At 36.2% G+C, this 7945-nt stretch overlaps 1 long non-coding RNA gene across 2 annotated transcripts; it reads right to left on the reverse strand.

Moving 5' to 3' along the window:
- Window positions 1-1641: 1641 nt before the first annotated feature.
- Window positions 1642-4901, reverse strand: LOC109208938. Of its 2 annotated transcripts, XR_002065283.1 has the most exons (4): window positions 4746-4900; window positions 2426-2625; window positions 2149-2319; window positions 1642-1966 (listed from the first exon to the last, which is right to left on the reverse strand). It is a non-coding gene; the product is annotated as an uncharacterized LOC109208938 (long non-coding RNA). The 2 variants fall into 2 exon arrangements; XR_002065282.1 differs by having other exon boundaries at window positions 1642-2319; window positions 4746-4901.
- Between the last annotated feature and the right edge of the window lie 3044 nt (window positions 4902-7945).

Genomic DNA, 7945 nt, shown 5'->3' on the forward strand with positions numbered 1-7945 from the left:
TCTGCTTTTACATACGCGTTTCTTCTTCGTCCAGTGTTAGAAAATAGTCAGCTTAGTCTTTATAATCCATTTTATTTCGGGTTTAGACTCAACCGAGTTGGCAACGTCCTAATTTCTATCTTTCTGGCACAGTTGTTGGTTGTGTCCGTGCCATTTTATCTTTTATCCTCGGGACCAGCCCATCATTTTGGTTTAGACAACCACATCCATTAGTATACTTAGTTGATTTCGTATACTACATCTTTGCATTTATTCTCTTTGCTGTCCTTTACTACGTATTGGCTTACAGAACTCCAACTTCACCTTCCATTCGGATGTATTTGGATCATTGCTTTTTATGGGGGTTTTGTAGTTTGATTTTCAGTGATCTGGTTGTTCCTCCTCAGACGTATTATTCCGATACCCTGATACGTTTGATGCATCTACTCGTCCCTCCAACCCTTTTGATTGCTTATATAGTATTGAAGGAGCGACTAGATATGGGCACATTGCCAACTTTAATAGTGTGGATTTATGAGAGGAAGAAGCTTATGGAATTTGTCTTGGGAGCAATGTGGACTATAATTTTCCAATTAAGTTTCAGATTCACATCTTCTGCTCAGATGGTCGCCGTATTATTTTCTGCAGCAGCTTGGCTTTGCAATGTAGCGATGGTTCAGCCAGCCACTGATTTCGGAGTCCTAAGCTTCTTGCTCATTGATGCATCATTGAGCAGTGCTATGAATGTTTTCCAGCTGCGTGTATACACTTGGTTTGTGTTCGCGGCGTGTTTCTTCCTCTACATATTGCGTTGGAAATTAGATGAAGTAACCCTTAGATACGAACAACTATGTAGTCGAAGGGAAATAGTACTTCCACGGTTTCAGCTTCAGATGTCCTCCCCTAGGTACCCTCAACATTATCCACCACAACGGCGTAGTACATGATACATACTATTAGTCTAATAGCAGTAGAAATGTGATTGTACTTTAATTATGTTTTAGTATTAATCTAGTCTTTATGTCTTATTGTGTAAATATGGATCTTATTGTGTCTCCTCTCAGGATTGTACTGGCAATTCAGCTTCATCTTTTTTTATTTTACATGCCATTTCTTGTTTTCCATTTGTTGCTTTAATGTTGTCCAAACGCTACTATGGATGACGGATTGTTTCAGACTAGTGGTGCCAAGCCCGTGACCCAATTAAGAGAATGTATTTGTTTTAGCTACAGGTTTAATTAAAATTTTGCTACACTTAACAAATGGAACAAGAAACCCAGCACTACTGATAGAAAACTGAAGTTTTCCATTTGTTGCTTTCTAATTTTTTTTTCTCCATTTGCGCCTTTAGTTATTAAACCTACGATTCATTTGCACATTCCACTTAAAACCCCAACAGACTTTAATGCTTTTCTCAAACTTCAATGAACAACAGACCACATTCCATTCACGACGCCTCCACCCTCACCTAGGGAATGATTAGACTAATTCTTGTCTTAATGGAAGATGAGGCTGATATCATCAGATTAAAAGAATGTTCACATCCATCTAATTAATGTAATTGGCCCCCAGGATATTTGTTCAGTGGTAAGGATGCAACATTAGATTTATCTGATATTGAGGAAAAAGAATGTTTACATCCAGCAGAGCACTAATTAGATAAATCACTAAGATGAAGGCAAATTAGAACATAACAAAAAAGGAAAACCGAAAAACTTGGTTCAGGTTATCAAGATCATAACTGTTTCAATTACTGAACAAAAACTTTCTCCTAACACACCATTAAAAGTAGCTCTTTTGATCCCCTTTTCCCCCTTTGGACTTTGTCTCCACGCCATTTTAAAAATACATTTGATTAGCAAATAAAGATGTTTCCAAAACCAAAACTGTTACCCAATCCAGATGAAAATGCCAGCTGCAACACGCGTACTAACATGATCCAAGGGGTATGTAACAGAAGCAGCTGTTATCCCAGATAATCCACCGCCTACAAGTCGTATACAAAAGTCTGCAGTTATATTCTCTCCTTGGCTTTCAACTCCCAAAATCAACTACAACACCTTTATTTGTCTATATAACAAGAAAAAATTTAGACAGACAAGCTACAGAAATTATTGGCGCTCAGTAATATACTTTAAAATATAGAATTCACGGAAGGTTTGTACCGACATTCTTGTAGTGTTCAAAAATGCATAGAAGCTGACATAGGAATATGGAAGCGTTGAGAAAGTGTGACCAAATTCCCCTTCTAAAATGCCTGATACCCTTCTTCATGTACAATACGTGATGCCTCTTGCATTATACTTGCCCTTTTTAAGCTACCAGCATCCGTGTGCATTCCTTGAACCAAAAAAGATGATAGAATTATCAATTACTTCTGCTTAAAAAAGCTTTCACTTAGAATTACAACATTTAGCCTTAAATATTAGGAGAACAAAATTTGAACCTGAAAGAGAATAATAAGGGGTGCAGTGCATGTCTTGTTGACGGCACCGGAAACTTCACCGGCAAGAAGCTGAGGAACAGTTCCGATCTGAGACTGCTAATGGCGCTGCTGCATTATCAACTTACAAGATGAGCTCCCAACCCCAACCACTGCTCTGCGGCCACATCCTCCTCCACCGCTGCGCTTCCTCCTTCGTCCACCTATTTTTCATTCAGAATCCATTGTCAATGAAAGACAAATAAATTCCATTGGGTCTTTCAAAAGATGAGCTGCACTACATGAATCCTCCTCATAGCCTCAACAAATAAATCTTTCTCGCATTGAATGCTTTGCAGTAAGGTCGTCAAGTTTATCCAGAAAAATAACAAACTACAAAGCATCATTAGTTCAAAGCGTACTAAAAATCTTCAGCGCAAGAAAAGACGAATCATGGAAACAAATAAAAATTCGCTTGAACATTACCAATGTCTGTACTGTCCTTATCATTTAATATAAAAACATTAAGTTGAGAAATTCACAACGCTTGTACAAAAAGTGAAATAATCAAAACAACCCCAACAGGACATTCTATTGTCACAATGAGATAACAGGAATTCCATTGTCATAAAGAGAATACAGGACTTTCTTATTGTTACAAAGAAATAACAGGACTTCCTATTGTCACAAAGAGAATACAGGACTTTCTATTGTCACAAAGAGATAACAGGAATCTTGTTGTCACAAAGAGATGTAGTAAATATCAAATAAGGCTTGAACCTTTCGGTACAAGGTGCTACTGGATAGAATTTTACCAGCGGTGAGATTAGCCATATTGACAATGTCTCCGATGAGGCTCGCTAAAGCAAAAATAACAAGAACAGGGAAGCAAGCAAATCAAAGGCAAAGTGAAATCCCTAAAACAAGGATGAAGGATAAGGAAAGGTTAGTGCGAAAGGGCTAAACAATAATAACGGTAGACGACTCAGCAATGGTAGAAATGATTCGGATTTCAACTTTCACATGATATGGTACCTTGTACCTTCACATGGCATGGTACACAGATTTCAGGAAGTTATGGGAAGCAAAACATCCTAAAGGCATGTTTTTGCATATTACTATACATTAGAAGGTTTACATTTTTTTAAAATAAGCGCAGCAATGTTGTTGGTTTTGCATATTCCAATGTTCCACATTTCTTTTTTATTTCTTTTTGATCTAATAAGAGATGGGTGCATACAACGTGGGCGCATTGGAGGCAGTAAAATCATATACTAAGCAAGTATTGGGCTTGAGAGAGCAACTGCCTAATGCATAGCAGCAAATTATCGGCCTGCTAGGTGTGACATTGTACTTTCATATTATAACTACAGCCCCACAGAGTACTCGAAAAAAACAGTTAACTAAAAGTGATCCTGATACATACATCACATGAAGATTAGACTCACTAGGAATTGTTATCCCTTTTATAACTGAAGAGAAAAAAGAGGCAAAATGTACATAAAACTAGTTACTTACTGTTATGAAATATGAATGACGAGCCTAGGGTGGGGGAAAATTTGGCTAATTGGAAAATTATGTGTGGGATCAGTGGCAAAGCTAAGAATTTCCCCAAGGGTGTTCAAATTTAAAATAAGTAAAAATAATTCCCGACAAAAGGTGTTCAATATGCGTTATATACCTCTAAAACGTAATATAGTACCTATATACACAGTGTAATTTTTCGACCAAGTGACCACCCTTATGACCATGTGGTGTGTGGGGTTCGGGATAATGGACTCGAACAATGTAAATGAGTGTTGTTTGCTCTTCATCCCCATTCTCCATACCTGAGCTTCTCACCCCCTTTCTTCTGCAGTTAATATAAATACGTTGTTTCTATCAGTTTATCTTGTGCATTGTCGGAGAGTTGTTACAGCTACCATTTTAGCAACTACTCCCGCACTCCGTGGAATAATTGCCTCGACTTTTAAAAAAAAAAAAAAAAAAAAAACCACGCCCATTTCACTACTTGAATAATCAACAATATGGAACGCCACTTCTCTAGAACTTTAATCTAGTTTCATAAATGACTGAATTAGTTTTATTTAAGTAAAATTGGTGAAAATTCTTTCGCGTCTTTAACAAATATGGAATCATGGCATTGGTATGGGAAACTATGAAGCCCTAATTTCTTTGACAGCCCTAAATTGAATGTTCTAATTTGACAAATAATAGTGAGGAACAAAACTTAAATTTAATGAATCACCACGCCAACAATTCCAGAATTCAAAACCTAAGTACAACTATGAATGAAAATCATAAGATGAAGCGAAATTGTTAAGCAGGAAAACAAGAGACAAACCGCGCGCACAAATGAATCACTAGTTCCATAATCAAAACAGCAAATTATGAAATCCAGGCAGGAGGAGCTCGATTGGAGACGCCATCGGATCGACCAAAGTTTGGAGACTGAGAAGTGATTGAGCCCCTAGTTTATTTTTCAATTAATTTTCTTTTCGTATTTTCCACGTAAGCAGCAAAGAGAGATGTTTGACTTGCTTAGGTGGCAATATTCAAAGACTAATAAACCTGGACTTTACCGTTGCTAACTTACATAACTGATTTGCCCACCAACGTGAAGTCCGGAACCGAAATATTATCTTTTTGGACTCAAAAATATCTGTTGTCTTTCCTTGTTGGTATAAATTTTATTCCAATCTTATATCAAAGGGCGGAGTTAGCCTTGTGGTTGGGGCTCACTCGAACCCAATAGTTTTAGTCCAAACCATGTATTAATTATTTTAAAAAATTTATTAAATAATATAAATTGTAAAGGATAATTTAGAGCTCATTAATTTAAACAAATTAGAATTCGAACCTATATATTTCAAATTCTAATTTTGTCTCTGCTTATATCTACACAGGAACACTGAGCAAATTTAATCCTAAAAATAACCCCGTACCTGGTAATTACACGACCCTTAAAAACGTACTAACCAAATAAAAATAGAAAAAATAGAGAAAGGGTTAAACCACAAAAAGAAATAAGTACTACTCTACTGTGCTAGTACTATTTACTACAGACTAGCGTAATAGTTGACCTAGGGAAAGACAAAATGGTCTTGTGAAAAGGAGACAACAGAAAACGCTCTTGTGAACCGCGTATCCTATTCAACTACCTTTTTGTAAAGCGCGATTTAAATATTTTGGTAACTTTTTTTTTACACCTAAAAAAGTATTGTTAGTCCAAAAAGACAATATTTTAGTTCCAGACTCCACCAGCATGGGTTGTGGTGGCGGGTGGAATTGATAGTCGGTGTCCAATATGTGTATCAGACGTTGGGTGGGTAAATCGAACAAAAAAAACTAAGTTGCCCAACTACCTACCAAACGTTTTGATGAATCAGAGCAACGTGTATGACGTTTAGATGTAGTCAATTTATGAAAAGCATAATGCGTCATCAAAATGTCATGTGGCATCGCTTCAAACAAGGTGCTTATGCCCCTGACAATGGTCATGAAGGTAAGACTCAAGTTAGAATTCAAGTTCTAACATTAAAAAGTGTTGCAACATTTCATTCACTCATTTTGGTTTTAACTCATACTCTAGACTGACAATAATTACTAGTAACATATAAATGAAGAAGATGTTCAACATTATTACTTAGAATCTAACTCTCCCTCCTAAGACATAAGAACTTGAATAATGATCATCAAATTGATTGAAGCATGCCTAGAGTAAGATGAAGCACTTGAATGCCGACTTGAATGCCCACCTCTCTGTCCTCCGAAGAATATCCCTCGAGCATGTCCTCCTCCTCCGTGTTCTCCTCCTCCTCCTCCTCCTTGCCCGGCCACTGAAGGTACAAGTAGGGCTAGCACGAGTGTAAGCACAAGGATAACTTGAACCACTACTATGACATTGGTTCCTGGAAATAAACCTTGCTTATTCTTCTTTATCTTTCTATTGGACTCGAGACTAATTGATTGAGACAGCAAACAAGGAATGGTAGTGATTAAGGGAATCAATTGTGAAGAAAAAATAATTAGTGAAATAAAGCAACAAATTTGGCAGTTATATACAGGGACGGATCTAGGATTTCGAAAAGATGGATGCACCATTCCGAGATGGGAGATCGAGTAAACTCGAGGCGTGTGTGGATTGAGTAGTTGGGAATTGATTGCTTTAGTGATTTAAAGAATAAAAAGAAAAGTTACATTAGTAGAAATAGAAAGAAAAGAAATATTTAAGGAAAACATTAAACAAAACATTTGGTAAGGGATTCGATCCCTTGATCTTAGGTTGCTGGATATAAAGACCAAAACCAGTATTTTGACCATGGGTTCCATCAAATATGTATATATATTTTTTTCAAATTATGTACATCATATATATATATATATATANAACTGCATATTTACAATACAGGCGTTGTGATCAGTTGGACCTTTGATTAATTAACATCTCTTTTTTTTTGATTGACCTCGCCACATCCTAGAATAGCAACATCCTTCTTACTTTCAATCAAACCTTCTCTCCTTTACCTTCTTGATTGATAGATAGTGAGGCCTAGGACTTGGACTACAATGACTTTTGCACCAACTCTTCTGGAAGACTCGCTCGATTCGCAGATTGGTCCGACTCGTAATTCACTTCTGACCCCGTGTTCGATAGCTGCTATGGTTTACAGTCAATAGTTCTTAACCAACCCTTTTTTTTTTTTTTTATTAATTAATTCATTATTATATTATGTCTTTCTTTCTGAAGGGCTNCGGGGTCACGTGAATCACATTTTATACCGTGGATCCACCCCTATATATAAAGTATAGAACTCTCTCTCTCTCTCTCTCTCTCTCTCTCTCTCTCTCTATATATATATATATATATATATATATATATATATATACACACACACACACACACACATCTAAACATAAGTTAACCTATNATATATACTGTCATATGTATGATAGAGGTAGTGTGGTGATTGATCTCAATGCCAGGTAAAGGTAATTTTAAGGTGTAAAAATTCTTTACACCATTAGTACCTTATATGCCAAATTAAATGTGTATGAGATGAAGTTGTCTTAATTCGACTTTTATTCTCTTTGATTTGGTTGAGCTACATAAAACGACAAGTTTCTTGCATGTGAGAGATCTGGCGAGTTTTCTTTTCTTTTCTTCCTCCAACGTAGAAAACAATAATGATAGTAAGCACAAATTACTTTTTCTAATCTAAGAGAATCAAGTTGAATAGAATAATCTAAGAGAATCAAGAATAACTAGGGAACACATTGAATCATCCTGTGGTGCCAGTGGCATAAGGTAAACTTAATTGTTTAGACAATTAAAAAACACATGTGACTACTATTATTAATACTACTATAATTGAAGATATATGAAACATTTGATAAGAAAGGCCACCATTTCTCCCATTTCTTCTTCCCTTAGCCCCCATATATAATAAAAAATTAACTAAAAAGACAAACTAATTGTAATAATAATTCATGTAATACAAAGTATACATATGTAAGTAAAAATTATCCCCCCCCCCCGGTGTC

This window comes from Nicotiana attenuata, unplaced genomic scaffold (genome assembly GCF_001879085.1).
Source record: "Nicotiana attenuata strain UT unplaced genomic scaffold, NIATTr2, whole genome shotgun sequence".
Lineage (NCBI taxonomy): Eukaryota > Viridiplantae > Streptophyta > Magnoliopsida > Solanales > Solanaceae > Nicotiana > Nicotiana attenuata.